This window comes from Erinaceus europaeus, chromosome 9, assembly GCF_950295315.1.
Source record: "Erinaceus europaeus chromosome 9, mEriEur2.1, whole genome shotgun sequence".
Classification (NCBI taxonomy): Eukaryota; Metazoa; Chordata; class Mammalia; order Eulipotyphla; family Erinaceidae; genus Erinaceus; species Erinaceus europaeus.
The window spans coordinates 9,116,149-9,140,818 of NC_080170.1; the positions used below are offsets into that span (position 1 = coordinate 9,116,149).

A 24,670-nucleotide genomic window follows, 5' to 3' on the forward strand; every position below is an offset into this window, starting at 1 on the left:
TCACTGCCCACTTGTACTCCAACATGTATGTGTTCTCAATTTTCCTGAAGCTGAAAATTCCCTCAAATCATTCCTGCTCCTCCCTTCTTTGTTGAGTTTACATGAGATGTACCCCCACCCAATACAGTCCCATCTTCCAGACGCATTGGGGCCTCCCCTGACAAAAACCCCCGCACTCAGACAGACACATCTAATGGGATTCACTGGCCTGCTGTCCACCGGCTTCTTCTTCTTCTTCTTCTAGCGTTTGCCCTTCTTCCGTAGCCAGTCCACAGCGTCAGGTTGAGCCTGATGTCAAGTTTCGAGACCTCCTTTGAATCTGGAGAGGTGGCAGTCGTGGACGGCTAAAGCCTAAGGACAAGCCAAAGGCCCCAGGCACGGTCTGAGTCGATGGTCCACAGTGTGAGAGCTGGGGGCATAGCAAGGTGGTAGATTCTCCTGCCTGAGGCTCCGACGTCCTGAGTTCAGTCCCTGGCACCACTGTTAGCCAGAGCTGTGTTGTGCTCTGGTCAAATCAACCAATTAATCAATCACAATTTACCTTGATTATGGGATATTGGGTAGCTGATCAAAAGAATGATATGGGATGCTACTGCTGACGTGAAAAGATAGATAAGGAAAAGGACAGACTATGATACAAAATATAAGATATGGAGGTGTGTGTGTGTGTGTGTGTGTGTGTGTGTGTGTGTGTGTAGCCTTTTTATGATTTTTTAAATTACTTTTATTTAATGATTAGCTAGAGACAGCTGGAAATTGAGAAGGTGGGGGGGAGAGAGAGAGAGAGAGAATGGAGCATTGGGGGAGCTCTCTGCCCTTGTCTATCTGATCACAGACTTGTTCCAGCAGGCTGGGGACTTTTGGTTCTGTCCTGTTTGACTTGCTGTATGGACAGCACAGGGCTGGGTCAGGTGTGCAGTGAGAGTGAAGTGAATTCAGCTGGTGTTCAGGGCCAGCAGGACAGACAGGTTCTGCTCAGACAGAAAGAGATCAGCCTCCGAATGGAGTGCATACCTCCACTCTGTCTCTTGCAGTGAAAACAAGTCTCCCTTGCCCAGTGGAGAGGAGGATGGAGTTCCTAGTACCTGGAGGGACAGAGATGGAAGGAGGGCAAACATCCACCCAGCTGCAATCCTGGTTGTGATGACAGCAGAGTTTCAGGTCCTGCTGTGCCAAGAGCCTGCTAGAGTGTGTTTGCCTGCCCAAGGCTACAGGTTCGATCCCTGTTACTACTGCCTATGACCCAGTAGTGCTCTTCTTTCTCTCTCAAGATAAATTAGTTATATCTTTAAAAATAATGCATGATCCAGAGACCAGGCCTTTTGCAAAGCAGGAGAGTCATACTGGGGTCCAGCCCTCCAGTCCCTCCCTTGTCACCTAGAGCCAACCTCAGGCACCAGACTGTCATTTCTATAACATTTCTCCCACCTGTCGAATCCCAACCCACCTACCTACCCTGTCATCTGTGTGAACATGAACCATATCAGAAGCTCCTGGAGAGAGGGCCCTTGTCCCTTCTCTCTCTGTCTCTCTCACTCTCACTATCTTTCTCTCTCTATTACCAGGATTATCACAAGGGCTCAGTGCCTGCACAACAAATCCACTGCTCCAAGTAGCTTCTTTTTATTTATTTATTTTTATAAAGACATAGAAACTGAAGGTGAAAGTAGAGGGAAAGAAGGAGAGACACAGAGACAGAGAGACCTGCAGCACTGCCTCACCACTCATGAAGCTTCTGAGGGACACCCAGTGAAGAGCACAGGAGAGAAAACTGACTCTAGTGGGCAAGACCTCCAGATGCCACGACCTCCAGCCTCTTCATTTTATTATTTATTTATAAAAAGGAAACACTGACAAAACCACAGGATAAAAGGGGTACAACTCCACATAATTCCCACCACCAGAACTCTGTGTCCCATCCCCTCCCCTGATTGCTTTCCTATTCTTTATCCCTCTGGGAGCATGGACCCAAGATCATTATGGGATGCAGAAAGTGGGAGGTCTGGCTTCTGTCATTGCTTCCCCACTGAACATGGGCGTTGACAGGTCGATCCATACTCCCAGCCTGTCTCTCTCTTTCCCTAGTAGGGTGTGTCTCTTGGGGAAGTGGAGCTCCAGGACACATTGGTGGGGTTGTCTGTCCAGGGAAGTCTGGTCGGCATTCTGCTAGCATCTGGAACCTAGTGGCTGAAAAGAGAGTTAACATACAAAGCCAAACAAATTGTTGACCAATCATGGACTTAAAGGCTGGAGTAGTGCAGATGAAGAGTTGGGGGGTCCTCCATTTTGTAGATAGCTAGTAGGCATGTTTTAGTTATATTCCAAAGGGTCTCTGGCTATACTAGGTTTTTTTTCCCCTGAGCCTGAAATCTGATATGCAGGTGGATCCTAGTTATTGTCTTGGAGAGATGATGTCATGGCTGGAAAAAGGACCAGAAAGCTGGATCAGGGAAGAGAGTAGCTCCCGAATATGGGAAATATTGTTGACTGTAAACCCCATTGATTTGATCTGATCTGGGACCCCTATTCAGCTTAGACGGCTATGTGACCTCTTTGACCTCTGGTAGCAGGGGGTCCTGAATCCAGGCTGTGGGCTGGTCCCAGCAGAAGGTGGGTCTGTGAGCAGATGGTCTGCAACAGGAAGACCTCAGGCTCCCCCCAGTGACCTGAACCCTGAACCATCACCTGGAAAGCATTTCTGTCCTGCTTTTTTCCCCCCATCTATTTGTTTGTTTGTTTATCTATTGCACAGAAACAGAAATTGAGAGGGAGAAAGAAAGAGACCTGCAGCCTGCTTCACCCCTGCAAAGGGGGGCCAGGGGCTTGAACCCAAGTCCCTATGCATGGCAGCATGTGCATTCTAATGTGTGTACGTCCATCTGGGTCCTTTTCTAATTTAATTGACTTTTTTTTTTCCAGGGTTATCACTGGAGCTCGGTGCCCGCACTGCAAATCCATCATTCCTGGCCCTTCTTTTTTCTCTCTCTCTTCTTCTTCTCCTTCTTCATCATCATCATCATCTTCTTCTTCCTCCTCCTTTTCCTTCTCGTTCTCCTTCTCATTCTCCTTCTCGTGCTCCTTCCTCTTCTTCTCCTTCTTCTTTTTTTCCTCTTTCTTGATGAGACAAAGGGAAATTGAGATGGGAGAGGAAGACAGAGAAGGAGAGAGGCACCTGCTGCACCACTTCACCATTCATGAAGCTTCCCCTGCAGGTGGGGGGGGCTGTACTCAGGTCCTTGTGAGTAATAACATGGGTGCCTTACTGGCTGCGCCAGCACATGACACCTGTTTTCTTTTGACTGAAGAAAATGCAGACACCCCACATTTCTGAATCAAATTGTCTTAGTAGTGTAAAGCGCCCCCCCACACACACACCCCGAGTCCTGGGTCTGAATCTGGCTGGCACACCTGCCTGTCCCCCCCCCCACACACACACACACATACACCCTAAGGCCTGGGTCTGAATCTGGCTGGCATCCTGCCTGTGGCCTGCACCATACCCCACAGCATCTTGTGTGTGTGTGTGTGGGGGGGGACAGCCATGTCTCCCCCAGACCAGATAAATACAGCCTGTGATGCAATCTACTCGTCAAGAATAAGGCTACCGTTGGCTTCTCCTTGCTCACAGAATTGACTGAGTTCGGGAGCACGCCCAGTTGGAATTCTGGTTTTCACAGTCTCTCTGCTTGTCAAACTTAATATCAAGGAAGATCTGCTTATTGGGTTTGGCAGAGGCCCTGCAATATGAAATGGGTGTCTGTGACAGCGACCTTTGATGTTCTGTGTAAACAGCATTTTTTCCTGCCGTGGAAGCGAGAGTGGAATAATAAACAGAGTCTCCACTTCTCTCCACACTGCCTGCCCTCAACACCCAAAAAATGAAAGGGGAAAAAAAAAGGAAGAAATAAGTCTTAGGGCAAAGAAATAACTCACCTGGTAGCGCGTGTGTCATGACAAGCTCAAGAGCCTGGGTGTGATCCCTCACAAGATGGATGTGGAAGAGCCAGTCACAGAGCCGGGGGCAGGGGCGGGGGTAGGGGACATGTGCCACAAATGGTGAGGGCATGCTGGGGTGTCCACCCCCCAATTTAAAAAGAAAACAAACTTAAAACGATCAGTCCAGGAGGGGTGGACTACAACATGATCAAGGTACTGGCACAGAAAGAAAGAAATAGAGAAAGAAAGAAAGAAAGAAAGAAAGAAAGAAAGAAAGAAAGAAAGAAAGAAAGAAAAAAGAAAGGAAGAAAAAAGAAAGGAAGAAAAAAAGAAAGAACGGAAGAAGGAAAGGGAGAGGGAAAGAGAGGGAGGGAGGAAGGAAGGAAGGAGGGAAGGAAGGAAAGAAGGATGGAAGGAAAGTTCTCAGTGACTCCTAAAATTCATGGAAGTGACATTAGTTGGTGAATTCCTCAGCCTGGGCCTTGGTGTTTTGGGATGGACGATACTTCACTGTGTGGGCCTGCCCTGTGTTGTAGGAGGCTTGGTGACAGCCCAGGACTGCACCTGATAGATGCCACCAGCATCCTCTCATTTGGGATTTAACAACCAGAAATGCCTGGAGATGTGACAGGTGTCCTGCAGAGCCAATGTCCCCTTGCTGAACACCTGTCAAAGGGACAGAGGAGACTGACTCTCCCCCCGCATATATCTTGAGAATCTGCTTCAACACCTAACAGCGAGGTGGGAGCCCTGAGAAAGAACTGTGCAGTGGTCATCTCTTGCACCCCACCTGGGCTCCCAGAGAATGTCACAATGTAGCCAGGAAAGGGACCGCTCTCAGCCGTCTCTCGTCTCTCACTGATGACCTCACCCCTGCACTCAGGCTGATGGCAGCACCCTCCTCTGCCCTCGGGTGCTGGGTCAGTGGCTTGCCGTGGACCCAGGCTGAAATAAGTTTGTGCCTTGAACTTGGCCAATGCTGGGACTCAGCACTGTCCTGTCGCACGGCTGCCCTCAGCACCACCCCGGGTTCCGCCACAGTGCAGCTGGTTCAAGCCCAGGCTTGGAAGCAGATACTCCAAGGTGACCCTTTTCCCTCCCTGCCTGGAGGTTCCAGAGCTATTCAACCTGGCAGGAAGTCCAGTTCTGTAACTGCATTTCCTATGTCAGATGACAGGATTTACAGGGAGGGTCCCTGAGGAGCCTCTTCATTTTTCATTAGTGATTTAATAGTGATTTATAAGATTAGAAGATAATAGGGGTGTAATTCCACACTGCTCCCACTACCAGAGCTCCGTGTCCCCCATACCCCAATGGTAACCACCATAGTTCTCCCAAGATCATAATTATGGGCTGACTATATGTATAAATTATGTTATACTTAAATTATAATTATGTAATTTAGTATAATATATATTTTTCAAGTTCATGTGTTTCAATTCTCTATATTCTTTTTTTTATTTAATTTTATTTATTTATTCCCTTTTGTTGCCCTTGTTGTTTTATTGTTGTAGTTATTATTGTTGTTGTCGTTGTTGAATAGGACAGAGAGAAATGGAGAGAGGAGGGGAAGACAGAGGGGGAGAGAAAGACAGACACCTGCAGACCTGCTTCACCGCCTGTGAAGCGACTCCCCTGCAGGTGGGGAGCCGGGGTTCGAACCGGGATCCTTATGCCAGTCCTTGTGCTTTGCGCCACCTGCGCTTAGCCCGCTGCGCTACAGCCCGACTCCCTCAATTCTCTATATTCTACTGAAGAGTGAAATCACCCAAAGTTGTCCTTCCTTCTTTCCCTCTTCCCTCTCAGATAAGAGAAACAGTGCCTGACTTCCTCAAGACCTTCTCTAGAATCTCTTCCCTCTTCATTGATGGGGTGAAAACAAAGGTTCCTTGTCATCAGAGTTCCAGGTCCCAGTGGAACTGGGCTTCAGAGCCCTCTGGTCAACCCCCCCTAATTTTTTCCCCTTCTCCGGGATTATAGGTCAAAAATTCTTTTTGGGGTGCAGAAGTGTAGGAGTTCTAGCTTCTGTAATTGCTTCACTGCTGGATGGACATGGACGCTGGCAGGTGGAACCAGACTCACAGCCTGTCTCTGTCTTTCCCTAGTGAGGCAGGGCTCCCCCCAGGACTTCTTAAAACAAGGTGGCCATTGTTAAGGGGTCACAAGTTTATCCAGGCCAAGGAGGCTGAATGCAGCTGGGATCTCCTCCCCTGGCCCATAAGACTTGGTTTGGGGTTCTGGTCACAAAACAGAGTCAGCAGAGAGGGGGTCAGAGGAGGTGGACATGGTGAGGGTGGTGGGGGGGTGGGGGCTCCAGGGTGTGAAGCTCAGATTTCCCTGGAAAGTTCCACTAGGGGCATTAGACTGTGGTGCACCTGGTTGAGATTTTCGGCTACAGTGCGCAAGAACCTAGGTTTGAGCCCCTGGCAGTGAAGCAGTGCTGCAGGTGTCACTCTGTCTGTCTGTCTCTCTCTCCCTCCCCCCTCTCTCTTTCCTCTAGATTTCTATCTCTACCCAACAAATAAAATATTTTTAAAAAGACAGAAAGATCCACTAGGAATTCTACTTTTCCTACTGGCTAGTCAGATATGAGACTCCACTCCTGCATCGAGTTGTGGCAGGGAAGACGTCTGTAACCCATCACGGGGATCTTGAGGATAAAACCATCATCTTGAAAAGACCAAGTGGAGAAATAGAACAACCCTGAGTCTCAGAGGCTCTCTGAGCACCACCTAGATCAAGCCTTCCCTGATGTCGACTCATCCAGCCCCTCTCATTGAGCCAAGATTTCCTTTTTGCTTTTAAAGCCACTTTGTGAGTTAGGGCTTTTTTTTTTTTTTTTTTTTTTTCTGAATGCTGATTCAGGCAGTGAGCTCATGTAGCTGATTCTGCAAATAAGCAGAAAGTCCGGGGCATCTCGGGAGGTTAGACACTATTTAGAAACCATAATCTGAAAGCATGAAATCTCATATTTTAACCAAGTATTATGACGGGCCATCCATCCAAGACTTCACACCACAGCACGCCCAGGCTCCCAGCAAGTGGTCTGGGATGCATGTGGACACGCTTGCAAAGACCTGGGTTTCAATTTCCACTTGGAGGCCGGCCTGGAATTCTTGGATGCTTCTCCAAAGGCTCAAGCTGATGCTTCTGAAAAGCCATCGGAGGGGGGGCTCCAGAGAAGCCTTTGTGGTGGATCCCCAGGACACTTCCTCCCCCAGGAAAAGGGCACTTTTCAGCTGGGCCACAGAGCCTGTCCCTGGTGGGAGCTTGGCCGGAAACCAAGGGGTGACTCATGGGGACAAGTCTGCAGGCTTCCCGGAGGAGCCTTTGACTGGGGCTGGTGGGTGGGGTCATCATTCGAGCCTCCAAGGTTCAGGGTTCGGAGCCCACTGGTCTTTCTCTCTCTCTTGAACCCAACTCAGACCACACAGGGTGGCATTCCATAGTTGTCCGTCCTTTTTCCTCTTCCCTCTCACATAAGAGCAGCAGCATCTGACTTCTTCAGGTGTTCTCCAGAATCTCTTTCCTCTCAGTGATGGAGCAAAAACAAAGGTTCCTTGTTATCAGGGTTCCAGGTCCCAGTGGAACTGGGACTCAGGGCCCTCTGGTCATCTTCCCCTTACATTTCTCCCCTTGTGGAAGTATAGACCAAAATTATTTTTGGGGTTCGGGAGGAAGGAAGTCTGGCTTCTGTAACTGCTTCTCTGCTGGACATGGGTGCTGGCAGGTTGATCCATACCCCCAGTCTATTTCTATCTTTCCCTGGTGGGGCAAGGCTCCCCCAGAACTTTTTGGAAACAGGGTGTCCTGAGACTCAGAGGACAGAGATGGCCCTGAAGAATCAGCAACACCTCTATTCTAGCGAGAATTTCAAACCTCAGAGCCCTCTCTCTTCTGCCTCTCTCTTCTGCCTCTCTCTCTCTCTCTCCTAAGTCATCTGTTCAGAGACTTTGCCAAAAGAGTAGTCTCAAGAGCAGAAAATTCCAGGCCCATGCAATGGAGTTCCTGGTTGGGTGTACACATTACCACATGCAAGGACCGAGGTTCAAGCCCCCAGTACCCAACCGCAGGGGCAAAGCTTCATGAGGGGTGAAGCAGGGCTGCAGGTGTCTCTCTGTCATCCTCTTTATCTGTCTTCCCTTGTGCTCTCTCTCTGTCCTATCAAAATAAGCAGATAGATTCATCTAAAACTATCTTAAAAACAGAGCAGAAAGTCCATATGAGCAATAAAGACTGACTCCGTGGGGCTGGACAGCGACACACGTGGTTGAGAACATCCTTTACTATGTGCCAGGCCCCAGGTTGGAGCCCCTGTACCCTACCTGCGGGGGTGAAGCTTCAAGGATGGTGAATCAGGGCTACAGGTGTCTCTCTTACACTCTCCTTCTCTAGCTCCCCTTCCCCTCTCAATTTCTCTGTTCTATCCATTAAAATGGGGGGGTGGCCACCAGGAGCAGTGGATTCACAGTGCTGGCAACTGAGACCCAATGATAACCTTGGTAGCAGAAAGAAAGAAAGAAAGAAAAAGAAAGAAAGAAAGAAAGAAAGAAAGAAAAAGAAAGAAAGAAAGGAAAAAAGAGACAGGAAGGAAGGAAGGAAGGAAGGAAGGAAGGAAGGAAGGAAAACTAAGAAAGAAAGAAATAGAGGGGAGTCGGGCAGTAGCGCAGCGGGTTAAACGCATGTGGCGTGAAGCGCAGGGACTGGCGTAAGGATCCCGGTTCAAGCCCCCGGCTCCCCACCGGCAGAGGAGTTGCTTCACAAGGTGATAAAGCAGGTCTGCAGGGGTCTACCTTTCTCTCCCTCTCTCTGTCTCCTCTCCTCTCTCGATTTCTCTCTGTCCTATCCAACGACAGCAATGACAACAACAATCATAATAACCACAACAATGATAAAACAACAAGGGCAATAAAAGGGGAAAAAATGGTCTCTGGGAGCAGTGGATTCATGGCACAGGCACTGAGCCCCGGCAATAACCCTGGAGGCAAAAAAAGAAAGAGAGAAAAGAGGGGCTGGGTGGTGCTGCACCCGGCTAAGCACAGACATTACAGTGTGCAAGGACCCAGGTTCAAGCCCTCGGTCCCCACCTGCAGGGGAAAAGCTTGACAAATGGTGAATCAGGGCTGCAGGTGTCTCTCTATCCTCCCCTTCCTCTCAGTTTCTGGCTGTCTCCATCCAATAAATAAATACAGATAATTAAAAAAAAAAAAAAAAAAAGAAGGAAGGAAGGAATGAAATAGTCTAGCTCCAGAGGGCTAGTCCCAAGACAAGGAATAAAGAGCAGGCTGCAGCCCTGTCTCTTTGCAGGAAACCCCAGCCACCACTTCTAGGAGTCCTAAGCTTCCCACCCCCTCCAGACTTGTGGTTTCTACCCCATGAATCAGCCCTTGGTGGGAAAACAGCCCAAGTCAGGCAGAGAAATGTCAACGTCACTCAAAGGAAGGTGCTGGGACGATATGCAGCCCCTACAGCCGGCCCAGCCGCCCAGCCAGCCGGGAGAGTACTGCTCCTCCAGGCTGCCTGCCATGCCCTGCACATATGAAACCCTTATGCTAATCTTAAACATTTTAGCTTGACACGGGGCTGAAGTGTGGGGGGAGTAGGAGTGGGGGGGGGGTTCCCCTTGATAACAAAGAGGCGTTGGCTGCATGTCTGCCTCCTTGGCCCCCTCGGGGCATTGGTTTAAGTCACTCCTCCCACCGCCTAAATTAGACAAAGCTCTCAGGAGTTCAAAGCTAACTACAGAGCAGGACTCAGGTCCCCTCCGCTTCCCCAGGCTGTTCCATTTCACCCAGGCCGCTGTTGGCCCATCCCCAGGCTCGGGGCTAATGGACCAGAAAGCTGTTTAGACATCCCAATTGTTCTTCCTACAGCTCCCAATGGGAAGCTTCCTTTCCCAGAGGGCATCTCTCTGTCTCTCTGCTTTTCTCTTCAGTGTGGCCCGGTGAGAGCCAGAGACCCAGTGCAAGTTGGAAAGCAGGTTAAGGCAGCCAGGCTTTGGGGGGGACCATTTCCTCTTCCCCACCCCACCCCCCACAAAAGAAAGAAACAAACAGCCTGGATTGACTGAAGCCGTTTGGAGAATGTTCACATTTTTCCAGACTGGTTTCTTTATCACCATAACAGCCAGAGTTCAGGGTATTTGACAAAGTCTTTTCTCTCTCTCTTTCTCTCTCATTTTTTTTTCTTCCTCTTCTTTCTTAGATTTGTGCACAACACCCTCCCCCAAGGAATTAATAAACGAGGCCTGAACGGGAAGAGGGGATTAGAACAGAGCAGGGAAATCTCGCCACAAGGCCCATGCCTCTAAACCCCACCGTTCCTTTCAAGCCATCAAAACCAGGCTGTCGGTTCTCTGGTCCCAAACAGCCTCAGAAGACAGGCATCCACACACAGGTAATGGAGCTGGGCGGGGGTTGGCGGGGGCGGGGGCGGGGGGGGGGTGCTGAAAAGGACTGTGTTGCACCCCCAACCCCCAGTCATGCTGGTGGCTGCCTCTCCCAGCAGATAAAATATGACCTTAATTAAAAGTCAACTCGTTCTCATTAGGAGTGGGGGAGGGAGAGGCAACTGAAGGGGGTGGTAAGAGGAGGAGGAGGAGGGACTGGAGGGCTGGTGGCAGGGAGCAGAAATGTGCATGCAATTTGCAACCGGAAGGCAGAGAGGCTGACTTTTATAAAAGATGTGCCAGGAATACTCCAGGCACCAGAGGAGACGGGAGCCTGGTTGAAAAGTTGATTGTAAGACAGAAACTGCTTCAGAACTGTCCCCCTTTCATTCCACACGGGAGGAGGCGGGGCAGGGAGGGCTTCCCTCTCTACTAGCCCTCAAGAAGGGGGTGATGGATCACAACCACCACCCCCCAAGTTATTATCACATCACATACCTCTTTCCCTGGCATGGCTTGCATTAGTGTGTGTGTGTGTGTGTGTGTGTGTGTGTGTCTGCGTCTGTATGTGTGTATATGTCTGTATCTGTGTGTATGTCTGTGTATGTCTATGTGTCTGTGTGTCTCTGTGTGTGTCTGTCTGTGCCTGTGTGTATATCTGTCTGTATGTGTGTCTGTGTGTGTGTGTGTGTGTGTGTTAGGTGTGGCAAACAAGCCCCACTCCGACATAGAGAATAGTAATAGTAATAGCGAATAGTAATAGTAATAGTTTACTCACTCTGCTGTTGAGGGGAGCCTGACATGGTAATGAAAGTCACAGAGGCAGCAAGAGGACATTGGAATTGAGGTGGGGGTGAACCTGGTGTCTGTGGCTCTAATGATTTGTGCCTGGCCCACTATCTGGTAGCCTTTTTTTTTTTTTTTTGCCTCCAGGGTTATTGCTGGAGCTCGGTGCCTGCACTAAGAATCCACTGGTCCTGGAGGCCACATTTTTCCTTTTTGTTGCCCTTGTTGTTTATGGTTGTTGTTGTGATTGTTACTGTTGTCATTGCTATCATTGTTGGATAGGACAGAGAGAAATTGAGAGAGGAGGGGAAGAAGACAGAGAGGGGGAAAGAAAGACACCTGCAGACCTGCTTGACCGCTTGTGAAATGACCCTCCTGCAGGTGGGGAGCCGGAGGCTCAAACCGGGATGTTTAAGCCTGTCCTTGCGCTTTGCATCAAGTGAGCCTGACCTGCTGCGCTACCGCCTGACCCCTGCCTTTTTGGTTTTTTTCACTACTATTTCCCCCAAACCTTAGAGTCCTTGTGAACAGATGAGAAAGCTAATGCCGAGAGAAGTGAAGAGGGTTCCCCAAAGTGCCATCAGACTCGGGGCAATGAGGTTTGAATTCTGCTGTAATCCCACTCTATCCCCCTCCATGACCCCCTCCTCTCCCCAAATTTGGATGTTTTAAAGGTCAAAGATGCCTGTGTCTAGATTTAACCCCCTCCAAACCCATCAAGAAAGGAAGCAGAATCAAGGCTGGGGACAATTACATAATGGTGATGCAAAAAACACTTTCATGCCTGGGGCACCAAAGTCCCAGGGTTCTGTTCCCTCCACCACTGGAAGCCAGAGCTGAGCAGTGCTCTGGGAAAATAAAATGAATAAGTAAGTAAAAAGTCATGTAGAGCTTGTTTTCTTAAATAAATTAAGTAAAAATAAGTCAATTTAAAGAGGAAATCCACAGCCCTGTTTATCACCTTCCAACACAGCTACTGAGAGTTAGACACTCGATTCACAGCTGGGTAAACCAACAGGAAACTTCATCCCCTGAGATACTCAGGGCTGTAGACTTGGGAGAATTTTAATGTCAGCTGGCTAGAAGTTGAGGGTTGTTGTTTTTTTTTTTTTCTCCTGTTATTATTATTTTTTTAAATAGTTCATTTCTATAAGGAAGCAGAAATTATATCCAGCTTGAGCTCCCAGATTCAGAGTCTAGCTGTGCTATTGTTGGGTCAAAGTCAAAACAGAAACACCAGAGGCAAACAAGAGAACGTCAAAGCTAAGTATAGCTGCATGGAAGGCAAAGTATTTACAAGTATAACATGCGTGGACGGCAAAGTACTTACAAGTATAAAATGCAAAGCAGAACTTGGACTGGGGTTAGTGGATTGCACCAAAGTAGAGGACTCTGGGGTGTGCTGAGGGAGGGAGGGTGTTCAGGTCCCTGGAACATGATGGTGGAGGAGGACCTGGGGGGGGGGTTAGATTATTATGTGGAAAACAGAAATGTTACACATGTCCCAACTACCGTATTTTACTGTCAACTGTAAACCATTAATCCCCCCAATAAATAAAAATATATAAAACATAATGTTATATTTATAGCCTCCTCCTATGAAAGCATAGAAGTATTGTTAAATATATGAACTAGCCAGTTAGAAGAGCACACGTCCACGGAAAAATTGACTGAGCAGTTAGTTCTCTGTGGGAGGAAAAATTTGGGGTAGCGTTGATTCTAGAAGCAGGAACTCCTGAAGATTCCCAAAGTGAGTCTGACGCCACCTTGCTTTTCACTGGCAGTCTCACGGATGCCGCCATCTTGTCCTCACTGAAATCCTCCTGGATCCCATCGGCTTTGTTTCATTCAGTTGTGTCTGTGTTGGCGACGGCATCATCTGGGCTTTGAACTAAAAGGAGGTGGCTGAGCAGCAGTACTTAAGAGCCTGCTAACAGTACTGCTGACAGAGAGTCGGGCGGTGGCGCAGCGGGTTAAGCGCAGGTGGCACAAAGCGCAGGGACCAGCAATAAGGATCCCGGTTTGAGCCCCCGGCTCCCCACCTGCAGGGGAGTCGCTTCACAGGCGGTGAAGCAGGTCTGCAGGTGTCTGTCTTTCTGTCTTCCCCTCCTCTCTCCATTTCTCTCTGTCCAATCCAACAACGACATCAATAATAACTACAACAACAAAACAACAAGGCCAACTGAAGGAAATAAATATAAAAAAATTTAAAAAAACAACTAATCATCACAGAAAAATTAAATATGGATACTTCCAGGCAGACACTGCTCTGTTACTGCCTTTTCTTTTCTTTCTTTCTTTCTTTCTTTCTTTCTTTCTTTCTTTCTTTCTTTCTCTTTTTTTTTTTTTTTTTTTTTTTACCAGAGCACTGCTCAGCTCTGGCTTATGGCAGTATGGGGGATTGAACCTGGGACTTAAGAGTCTCGGGCATGAAAGTCTCTTTGCATAACCATTATGCTATACCCCCACCCCTGCCTTTTCTTTTTTAGAAGGTGAAAGAGCAAAGTTTGGGGGTAACTCAAATGGCTAGCCCAGAAAAACCCAAAGATAATTGTGGGTTTCAAAGAGACTTAGGGGTTTTGTTTTTGTTTTGTTTTGTTTTGTGATTCCAAATATGCAGCCCTGTTTTGGAGAAAGGAGAGTTTATGCACCAGCAGAATACACTGGTCATTAGGATACCAACAAGAGAACTCTTGAGACAGTAGTGGAGAAATCCCGGGACTTGGTTTCAAACCACCTCGAGGCATGGTAAGAAGCATAAATGCAAACAGTAAGTTAAATTTTTAGGCGTTGAGTCAGACAAGAAGAATCCTTCATTTTCTAAGTGAAACTTTCTGTGTACCCATGTGCTCATGCTGTAGACTCGTGCTTCTCCCTGTATTAGACTTCTCTCTTACTCAAGGTTTCTGCTTCTTGATGGTTTTTCTTGTTAATATTTTTATTGAGCACCAAGTGAAACACGGACTGAACACAGTGTGTGACGCCAAAGCAAAAGACTGAGAAGGAAAGGGGAGGGTGGAAAGGAAGAAAGCTCTGGGGGTCTATTATATAATGTACGTGTGTACATATGTCAGTGATTGTGTGGTCAAGCATTAACCCCCTCAATAAAAATATTTTATTTATTTATTTATTATTGGATAGAGACAGAGAGAAATTGAGAGAAGAGGGGGAGATAGAGAGGGAAAGAGACAGAAAAATTAAAAAAAAAAAATACAGCTGACAACAACTGCAACTGGACAAGCTTCACTAACCCTAAAAGACCTTCAAGTAAGTCATAAGCAAAAAATATGCACTGGTGGGTCCCACCCATTTTGAACAGAAAGTTTTTGTTCTTGAATTTCATATAGGAGTCTCTTGACAAATTCTGGAACTTTAAAAAAAATTATCTTATTTATTCTCTTAGATAGAGACAGAGAGACGAGCAAGAGCGAGAGAGAGGCCAGAGTAGCACTCTGCCAGAGGCTGGGGGGATCCAACTTGGGACCTCAAGCTTCCAGGTCCAAAGTCTGACCACGGTGCCGCCTCCCAGGTCACTGTCCTGAAATTTTAGTCCTAGTTCCACAGGAGGTGTGAACCAGTGCACAAAAGCTGCCTTGTGTGGTCAGTAAATAACTCCAGGAGATGGCACTGCCCAACGTCATTCAAGTTAGCTCGTAGGTTGGCTGCCATCAGGAGTGTATCCTAGAAACATCTCTGCTAGACAGTTTCCCTTGCTCTGACTGTTGCTGTGAAGGGCAATTTCTCATACAGCATTCTGGTCCAGAATCCCATTTCTCCCTGCTCTGCGGCATCTGCTCGGGTACAGGCAGGACTTTTGGTGAGAATCCAACACAGAGTCCATCCTGTGCAAGTCTCTGAAGGTGGACTCCTTACGTCTCCAAGGCTCACATGGCCTGGTGATTTCCCCTCGGAAAACACTCACACAGCCTGAGGCACCACCTGGGTTTTGGTAGGTATTATCAGCTATATGTCTCAGTGAGCAGGAGACCTCTCAGAAAGAGCTAGACAATTAAAAAGAAGAAGGAGGAGGAAGAGGAGGAGGAGGAGGAGAAAGGAAGGAAGGAAGGAAGGAAGGGAGGGAGGGAGGGAGGAAGGAAGGAAGGAAGGAAGGAAGGAAGGAAGGAAGGAAGGAGGAAAATCATTGCCTGGAAAGAATCATTAACATCAACAAAACTTGGCATCATGCTGCTTGAAAATTTTTTGAATTTTATACCTAGTGCTATTTCCAAAAGGCTGGTGGCTAGATAAGCAATGGAACATTCTTACAGCTTGAGGAGTGAATGCATTGCCAGACATTCAATGTCTCTGTAATTCCATCTAGTAACATCTCCAGCCCAGTGCCTTATTTATTTATTTATTTGTGATTGCATAGAAAGAGACAGAGGGAAACTCAGAAGGGATGGGGAGACAGATAGGGAAAGAGATAGAGATACCTGCAGTCCCGCTTCACCACTCATGAAGCTTCCCCCCCCACCCACCCACGAGTAGGGACCAGGGGCTTGAACCCAGGTCTTTTCACACTATAATGTGTGTGATTAACCAGGTGCACCACCGCCTGGCCCCTAGCCCAGTGCCTTCTTGAAGGAAATCCCCTTGAATTCTGTGAGAAAGATGACAAACTCCAAGTGACGTGGGTAAATGACATAGGTCCCCACAAAGACCTCGACCGTGGCCTACTGGGTTGACAACAGAGACTCAGCAGATGAAGTCAAGATGGGCATCATCAGTGAGATTCTTCAGTGAGATGTGACTGAGTCCCACATCATTGCAGGGTCCATCCAAGGAGCCAGAAGGTCAGAGAAGGGAAAGATCCTTAACCACTAGCTTCCAAGATTGGAGGGAGGACACTAAGAGTGCAGACCTTTCTGCAAGCAGAGAAATCCAAGGAAACGTTCTGCCCTGAAGATTCTAGAAGGAACTGAAACCTGCCACTGCCTTGCTTGAGTTGAGATTTCTGATTTCTCATAATTGGGAGAGGAGGCGGGGGGAATTTGCTTCTTGTCTCCTTTGTTGCCCTTGTTGTTGCTATTGTTATTATTACTATAGTTGTCATTGTTGTTGGATAGGACAGAGAGAAATGGAGAGAGGAGGGGAAGACAGAGAAGAGGAGAGAAAGACAGACACCTGCTGACCTGCTTCATCGCCTGTGAAGCGACCCCCCCAGCAGGTGGGGAGTTGGGGCTTGAACCGGGATGCTTATGCCGGTCCTTGTGCTTCGTGACATGTGCACTTAACCCGCTGCGCTACCACACAGCAGCCAGGAATTTGCTTCTGTTTTCTTGTGGGAAAATAACTTTACAGGAGCTGGGTAGTGATGAACCCTGTTGAGCTCGAAGACCTGGGTTCAACCTCCCATTCCCCACCTGCTGCAGGAATGCTTCTTGAGCAGTGAAGCAAGCCTGCAGGTGTCTCTCTTTCTCTTTCCCTTTCTATCTCCTCCTCCCCTCTCAATCTCTCTGTGTCCTATCAAACAAAACATAAATAAAATAATCATTTTTCAAAACTGTTTTTATTATTTATTTTATTGTATTTAGAGAGGCCAGAGTACCACAGTATCACCTCTGATACCCTATTCATTTCTTTCCTTTCTTGTTGTAATACAGCTAAGGCCCATCTGCTTAGCCTTGACTTTATTTATCTATTTATTTATTTATTTATTTATTTAATTTATTTTCCCTTTTGTTGCCCTTGTTGTCTTTTTTATTGTTGTTGTAGTTATTGTTGTTGTTATTGATGTCGTCATTGTTAGAGAGGACAGATAGAAATGGAGAGAGGAGGGGAAGACAGAGAGAGACACCTGCAGACCTGCTTCACCACCTGTGAAGCTACCACCACCCCCCCACAGGTAGGGAGTCAGGGATTCGAACCTAGATCCTTACGCTGGTCCTTGAGCTTCATACTATGTGCACTTAACCCAGTGAGCCACAGCCTTCCCCCCACCCCACCCCAAAAAATCTTAACTGTTGTTGAGAAAAATGCCTGCAAGATAGCTCAGCTGGGAGGGTGCCTGTGTTACCCTGTGCAGGACCCAGGTTCGAGCCTGGTCCCCACCGCACTGAGGGAAGCTTTGGTGCCGGGCTGGCTGTCTTTCTCACTTTTCCTCCGTCTCCTTGTTTCTGTTTCTTTCTTTTTCTCTGAAAATGTCAGCCCAGAAGAGTGAATTCCGGGTTATGACAACAACAACAACATCAGAATAACATCATTTTAGAACTGAAAGCAACAGTTTAAGTAGAAGGGTTTGCAGAGCCGTATAATTGGTGGCATAGCTGAAACTACAGACGTCTTTTTATGAAGACACTGGTTATTATAATTTAATTGAATTGAACACATATATTTACATGTTCATAACCTAAAACATTTAGGAAAGCAATTTAAGACAAGCATGGAAAATTTAGAAGATTGTGATTAAATAAACTCTCTAATATAACGAGAGTAGACACTGATGTTTTTACAGTGGGATAAAAACACATCAGGAAATCACTAAGGCAGCCTGAGAGGGAGAGGGGGCCCAGCGGTGAGAACATTCGGACTTAAAAGTCTGAGGCTAGGGAGATAACATCATGGTTATGCAAAGAGACTCTTCTGCTTTGAGGCTCCAAAGTCCCAGGTACAATCCCCTGCCCCAGGAGAAGCCAGGGCCGGGCAGGGCTCTGATCAAAACAAAAGAAACCAAATCAAGTGCTGAGAAGGATTCTCCAGCATCACGTGTCAGAGTGATGCTCTGGTTCCAGCCTCTTGTTCTTACGCTAAGAAGTAGTTCCATTTTTTCCAAAGAAATCACTATGGAGATGGTGTGATTTCTGAAGCATCCTATTCATTTTTGGTTCTGCAGTTTGCCACAGTAACAGACATGGCTAGCCATCTCAGAGCACTGCGTGTGTTGTTTAGAACTCCTGCATTTCATCTTCCCGCAAGGCTGTTGGTTCCTGGTGGCTACATCTTTTTGGGGGGGCTTTCGCAGCCTCAACAGGAAAAGCTTCCTTAAATGAGCTCAAATATTTAAGGTATTAGCACTTAAGTTGTTTTTGCCTTTTGGAAATTCTTGAGTTCTCTGAGTTTAGATTTATATAAGTGCTTTTAAGTCTCTGTAAACCAATTAACTCGAGGACTCACAGAGATTTGGAAGACTTATAATCTGACTCGTTTAGATTCTTGTCTTCTCTTTGGGTCAGATATGCCGCAGTGTGGTGTAGGAATTTACAGCCAACTGAAAGGCTAATCCTGGGAGAATGGAAACTGCTGCTGTTGCGGGCAGTGGTGGTGGTGGGGGTGTAGCGGGATGGCGGGGGGGGGGCACATGTTCACTGTTTTTTGAACTTGTTAGTCACCCTGTTTAACAAAAAAACAGACATTTAGTGGATTCCGACCTTAGCCCAAAGACGGGACTGAAGTAAACTCAGGGAGAGGACAGAATCACGGCCCTTCTCCAGAGAAACCATAGATAAATTAACACATTGCCCCAGAGGCTTGACGAGCAGCTGAAAAACCCAGAAAGTTCAAATCCAGCCTTGCAGGAAGCTGTGGACCAAGAAGAAAAAAATAACACAGACAACCAAGCTCACCGCACCTGCATTACTGTAGGGTTCTCTTCCCAGACAGGGAGACAAAGCCCAGGGCATCTAAACATTCAGATATCCTAGTTCAGAAAGCAGAAGAATCAAGGCCATCTCAGTGGGACCTGTATTCTTCAAGTCAACAGACATAACAATGACCAGACAGGGCTGAGAATTAGTTGAGAAAGTTGTGGTCTAAATATACAATGGATTACTACTCAGCTGTGAAGAATGATGAGATCAGCTTCTTCACCTCCTCTTGGATGGAGCTTGAAGGAGTCCTGTGAAGTGAGATCAGCCAGAAAGAGAAGGATGAATATGGGGATGATCTCACTCATGGACAGAAGTTGAGAAATAAGAACAGAAAGGGAAACACAAAGCAGAACCTGGACTGGGTTTGGTGGACTGCACCAAAGTAAAGGAATTTGGGGTTGGGTGGGGATGTCTTTCAGGTCCTGGTGCCTGCTGGTGGAGGAGGACGTAGGCTGGGGGTGATGGCATTTTGCAGAAAACTGAGACATTTTACACATGGACCAACCGTATGTACTGTTTGCTGTAAAACATTAACTCACCCAATTAAAAAATAAAATAACTAGCAGATGATGACATACAAGCCAACACCTAAGCAAGCAAACAAAATATAAATAAAAAGGAATCTATCATCTTGCCAAGCAAGGCAGCCCTTGCCAGTAATGAAAGTCACTGAATGGTTTCCCAAAAAGGACAAGGTCTCAGGAATTCATAAAGGCTCCCAAGGGGGAAAGGGAGAAGTCTTCCTGGTGGTGCCAATTAAGCTGTGAAAACCAACCCTCCTGGGTAAAATGGAATAATCTCAGAGGCCTGTGTGCACAGTGGTTACTGGTTAGGGAAGAGTGGGTAGTTAGTTAGTTAGGTCCTGGGAGGAGTGAGGGTAGCCGATGACTTCACCTTCATGATCCTTAAAAGGTGTGAAGAAATTAAGCAGAGAGGATGCTGGCTAAGACCCTGTAAAGCCTGGGCCAAGGCTTCTGTGGGTGCAAGGCTGGCCTCTTGGAAACGTAACTGGAAACATGGTGCTCTGATCTGTACTTCTGCCCTCACCCAGATAGCACGGTCGCAGTTCAAGCTTTCTTGTGTGGGACCAGGAGATTGTGTCAACCTTCCAAGTCCAAGGGACAAAAAAACCCTCAACAGAGCAGCTGCAGAAACAGTAGGGGGCACCCTTGCCAGCATTCTCAAACCAAAGTTGGGACTCCAGGAAGGAGGAAGTAGTGTGTATACAGTCCTAGCATCTGTTTGTCTTGCTTTGGTTTGGTTTTGGGTTCTTTGTTTCTGCACCTCTGAGCCTGGAGCAGTTACCAGAGAAACAACTCTTTTTAATTAACAAGAGTTATTTTTCTATAGGTTGATTGTAGGCCCAAGAAGGGCAGGCTTGGGGTTGGTTATTAATCAACTTCAACAGTAACCAGGCTTCTTAGAAACTCTTTTAATGATGGCCCCTATGGAATGAAAAGCACCAACATAAACTCGGTTGCTCTAAACAATGCTTGATGCTCATAAATGTATTTCTGGGTGGCTTGTGTTCTGGCCAATCAAACACGCCGGGCTCCCAAGTCATCATAAACTGTGATTAAGAAAACCACTGTGAGAGGTTACTTGCTTTTCTTCCGTGAAAAGGTCAGTGCGAACGACAAAACACTTGGCTATGCGTTCAAAACGACAAAACGCATGCTATGCGTTCGTTCACTTGGGGCTGGCAAGCATGTCGTCCAAAGTAGAGAAAAGACCACTTTGAGCTACACTGTAAAAGAATCTGGGGGTGGGGGAGAGATAGAGGGTTTTGCAAGACACTTTCATGCCTGAGGCTCTGGAGCTCCAGGTTCAATCAGGGCTCTAGTTAAGAAAATAAAAACAAAAGAATAATAAAAGGAAGATTCCTCTCTAAAAACAAGTAAATAAAAGATGCTGCTGTCTCCAAATTCAGAACCGCACCCTAAAAGGGTTCATTTTGCCACATGAAAATTTCACCTTAATAAACTTCATCCACACACAAAGAAAGGAATGTTCATTTATTTAATTTTTATTTTTATTATTATTTTTTTTAACCAAAGCACTGCTTAGCTCTGGTTTATGGTGAGACTGAACCTGGGAGCCTCAGGCGTGAATGTCTCTCTGCATAACCACTATGCTATTTTCCACTGGCTGGAATGTGGATTCTTAAATGTAAAAAGTTTAGGGGAAGCTTTTACCCCAAGAATTCCCAACTCGTGCAGCATTGCCAGGCTCAGTGCTCAAATACCCCAAACATGGAGAGTGAACAGTGCTCTGAGCTGTGTGCCCACAGACAGAAGGTGTCATTCTTCTCAATCCAAAATATAGGAGGAAACTGAGGGACAGATGTTAGGGGGCTACTGTCTCTCAAGTCCTACAGCTGAAAAGTATAGCCCTGATCCAAATTTAGGTTAGTATGAATCCAAGACTAGATTTAATTTGACTTTTGATTGAGAAAGAGAGAGAGACAGAGAGAGAGAGAGAGAGAGATATGCTGCTATGCCTTAATACTAAGATCTATTTTCTCCCCTTGAACTTGGAAGAAAATTGACCAAGGAAAGACTTGTCAGCCTGGGGTGGTCTGGAATGATTTTACCGTCTGTCTTAAGGCTCTTACCCACCTGGGAAGCCTCCTCTCCTCACACACAGTCCTCTCAGCGGTTTGTGGTCCCTTAGGCTTCAGGGAGCCAGAATGTGGGACATCTGGGGAGATGCTCATGTTCTGTGCCTCTCCTGCAGACTGTAGCTTCTCCCCGTCCATCCAGGAGCAAAGTTTAGAGCCTCTCCTCTATCTTTTATTGACCTGGAGGGTAGATAGCTTAATGGTTCTGCAAAAGGACTCTTATGCCTGAGGCTCCAAAGTCCCAGGTGCAGTCCTCACCTCTGCCCCACTACCACCATCAACCAGAGTTGAGCTCTGGAAAAAAATAAATAAATGAAGGAAAGAAAAGTGGGTTCCTCTTTTATTTGCCTGAAGGCCTAAGAACACTCATAGCTTCAAAATAATACTAGGGAGGCGGCTGAGGTGTAGCTGGGGCTTCACAGCTCCTAGGAGAGTCACCTACTAGGTGGGTGACAAACAGAAGTGACTTCATCTCTGACCCACTGAAACACCACCACCCACCCCCACCCCCTGGCTTTAAAAGGTCTGTATTACCATCTTTGAAGAACTGGAGCCTAAGATGCTGCATGAGTGACCGCAACCTCAGTTTGTAGTTGTCTTATAATCTGGCGGGGGTGGGGGTGGGTGTGGAAAGCTTTCTAGCTCTCCCTCAAGTTTCTTTGTGTGAAAACCCTGGCACTGGAGTTGAGGAGACAGCATAATGGTTCTGCAAAAGACTTTCAGGCCTGAGGGTCCAGGTTCAATCCCCAGGACCACCATAAGTCAGAGCTGAGCAGTGCTCTGGTCTCTCTGTCTATCTATCTGTCTGTGTGTGCATCTTTCTCTTTTGCATTGCAACAAAAAATTATTTTAGTGCTGGAAGTCATACTAACTAGAACAACTGCAGAGGGGGCAGATAAAAATGTCTAGTGACTCAATATACACAAGGACATCTCTTCCCTAGGGTGAGGGGTATTGTTTTAGAAATAATGGCACAGAGACTATTTCCAGGAGGGGCATCAGAGATGTCACGCTTTTCTAACTAGTGCTAATATCACCAGTGCCGTCAGACATGCCCATCATGCCTCTAGCCTCCTCTTTGCCCCTATGTGTCAGATCAAGATTCACCACTACCCTTCCTCGTCACATTCCTCAGAAGAGCATTGTGCATGATTCTGCTCTCGCCTTGAACAGGGACAGCAGCCCCCAGAATACTGGACCCCCCCCCCCACACACACACACACAGGAATCAGACACGAAGATTTGAGAGCACCTTTGCAACTTGTGGTGTTTCTCCCAACTAGGCTCCACCTCTCACATCCATAGGCTCCCTATCCTTGCTGGCAACCAAATGATTTCTAATACATGAGTATAATTCACTGTGAAAATCTGCTTTGCTGGATGATGAGGGCAAAGGCCAGGGCTTGTCCTACCTTTGGGTTCCTGTTTATTGAACAATTTGTCCTGCTTTGTATCTCACCACCTTTCAGCCATCAAGTTGCAGACGCTACTATGACGCCATCCTGACTTCCCTGAGCAGACGACCTCACCAGTGTGTCCTGAAGTCTCACTTCCCCAGAACCCTGCCCCGCTAGGGAGAGATAAAAACAGGGTGGTGGTGGAGGGGGGCCTGTGGATCCACATGTCAATGCCCATGTCCAGCAGGGAAACAATTACAGAAGCCAGACTTCCCACCTTCTGCACCCCCAAATGAATTTTGGTCCATATTCCCAAAGGGATCAAGAATAGGGAAGCTTCCAATGGAGGGGATGGGACACGGTACTCTGCGGGTGGGAACTGTGTAGAATTATATCCATGTTATCTTACAAGTTTGTTAATCATTATTAAATCACTAACAAAAAAATTTTAAAAATAAGCACATGATTAGAAAATTAATACTATTGGGTAAATGTTAGAGAAAAGAAAACACACACACACACACACACACAACTACTCATTTCATGATAGAATGAGACCAGAGCACTACTCCAGTTCACACAGTGCCTGAGATAGAACTTGGGGTAAGCCCTGTGCTTCTTCACTGAGTCACTCCTTGGTAGAAAAAATTGATAACACATGTAAATGCATGGAAGCTTTTTTATTATTATTTTGTGACACAAGAGGTGATGTAGTGGATAAAAATGTTGGACTTAGAGGCATAAAGTCCCAAGTCCAGTACTGGACTGGCCTGTGCCAGAGGGGTGCCTTGGTTCTCTCTCTCTCTCTCTCTTATAAATAAATAAATCTATTAAAAGTAAATAAGATCAGATATATGAATGGAGATCTCCTCTAATATAAAGTTAGAGTTTATTCCTAGCATTTAAGAAAATATTTGTGTATTTTTCATGAGAGAGAGAGAGAGGGAGAGAACCAGAGTATCACTCTGAAACATGCTGTACTGGGAATCAAACTCAAGACCTCATGCTTGAGGGTCTAATGCTTTAATCCACTGTGCCACCTCCAGGGCCATACTCCTAACATTCTGATCCACTCATCAGAGATAGGCTTATCTATACTGTTTTGACTGTACTGTTTGCTCTTTACAATGTCAACTGAGTGTCTAGTTAAGGCCAAGTATGACAGGTTCATGGAGCAGTCAGATTAGTAACGTGACGAGAAGTGACATGTTGAAATCACTAGCCAGGATAGTTGCATCATGCCAATTGTCAAGAAATAATTTCTAATCCAATCTGTGATGAATCTTCCCAGTAGACAAAACACAAGTACAAATTAAGCTGAGCACCTAGATCTCCACCTTGTAGAGTTGACACTCAGAGGATGAGAGCTGGATCCAGTGAAGAAGGCTGTGACTAATAAACCCTGGGAGAAACAGAGCAGCTAGCGATGTGCCAAGAGTCCATGGTCAGATGTCCTCATGAAGTAATGGCTCTGGCCAGCTTGGGCCAGTTTGCTTGGGACACTCAGGCTTTGGCATGGAAAATGCCACATGCTTCGGAAACCCCAGGGTCCTAGGGAAATGGGGTGGGTGGGTATTCCAAAAAAATAATTGGTCCTCTTAAAGGCAATAGTGGCTCTGCTATTTTTTTTTTTTTTTGACTCCAGAGTTGTTGCTGGGGCTCGGTGTCTACACTACAAATCCACTGCTCCTGGAGGCCATTTTTCCCCCTTTTGTTGCCCTTGTCTATCATTGCTGTTGTTAATATTATTGATGTTGTTCGTTGTTGGATAGGGCAGAGAGAAATGGAGACGGGAGGGGAAGACAGAGAGGGGGAGAGAAAGACAGACACCTGCAGACCTGCTTCACCGCCTGTGAAGCGACACCCCTGCAGGTAGGGAGCTGGGGGCTCGAACCAAGGACCCTTCCACTGGTCTTTGCACTTTGCGCAACATGCGCTTAACCTAACATTGCACTAC

General features: G+C 46.8%; 1 long non-coding RNA gene across 1 annotated transcript; it reads left to right on the forward strand.

Moving 5' to 3' along the window:
- Positions 1-9,776: 9,776 nt before the first annotated feature.
- Positions 9,777-23,316, forward strand: LOC132540336 (uncharacterized). The gene is made up of 3 exons (XR_009551489.1): positions 9,777-10,332; positions 13,731-13,858; positions 22,786-23,316. It is a non-coding gene; the product is annotated as an uncharacterized LOC132540336 (long non-coding RNA).
- Positions 23,317-24,670: the final 1,354 nt, after the last annotated feature.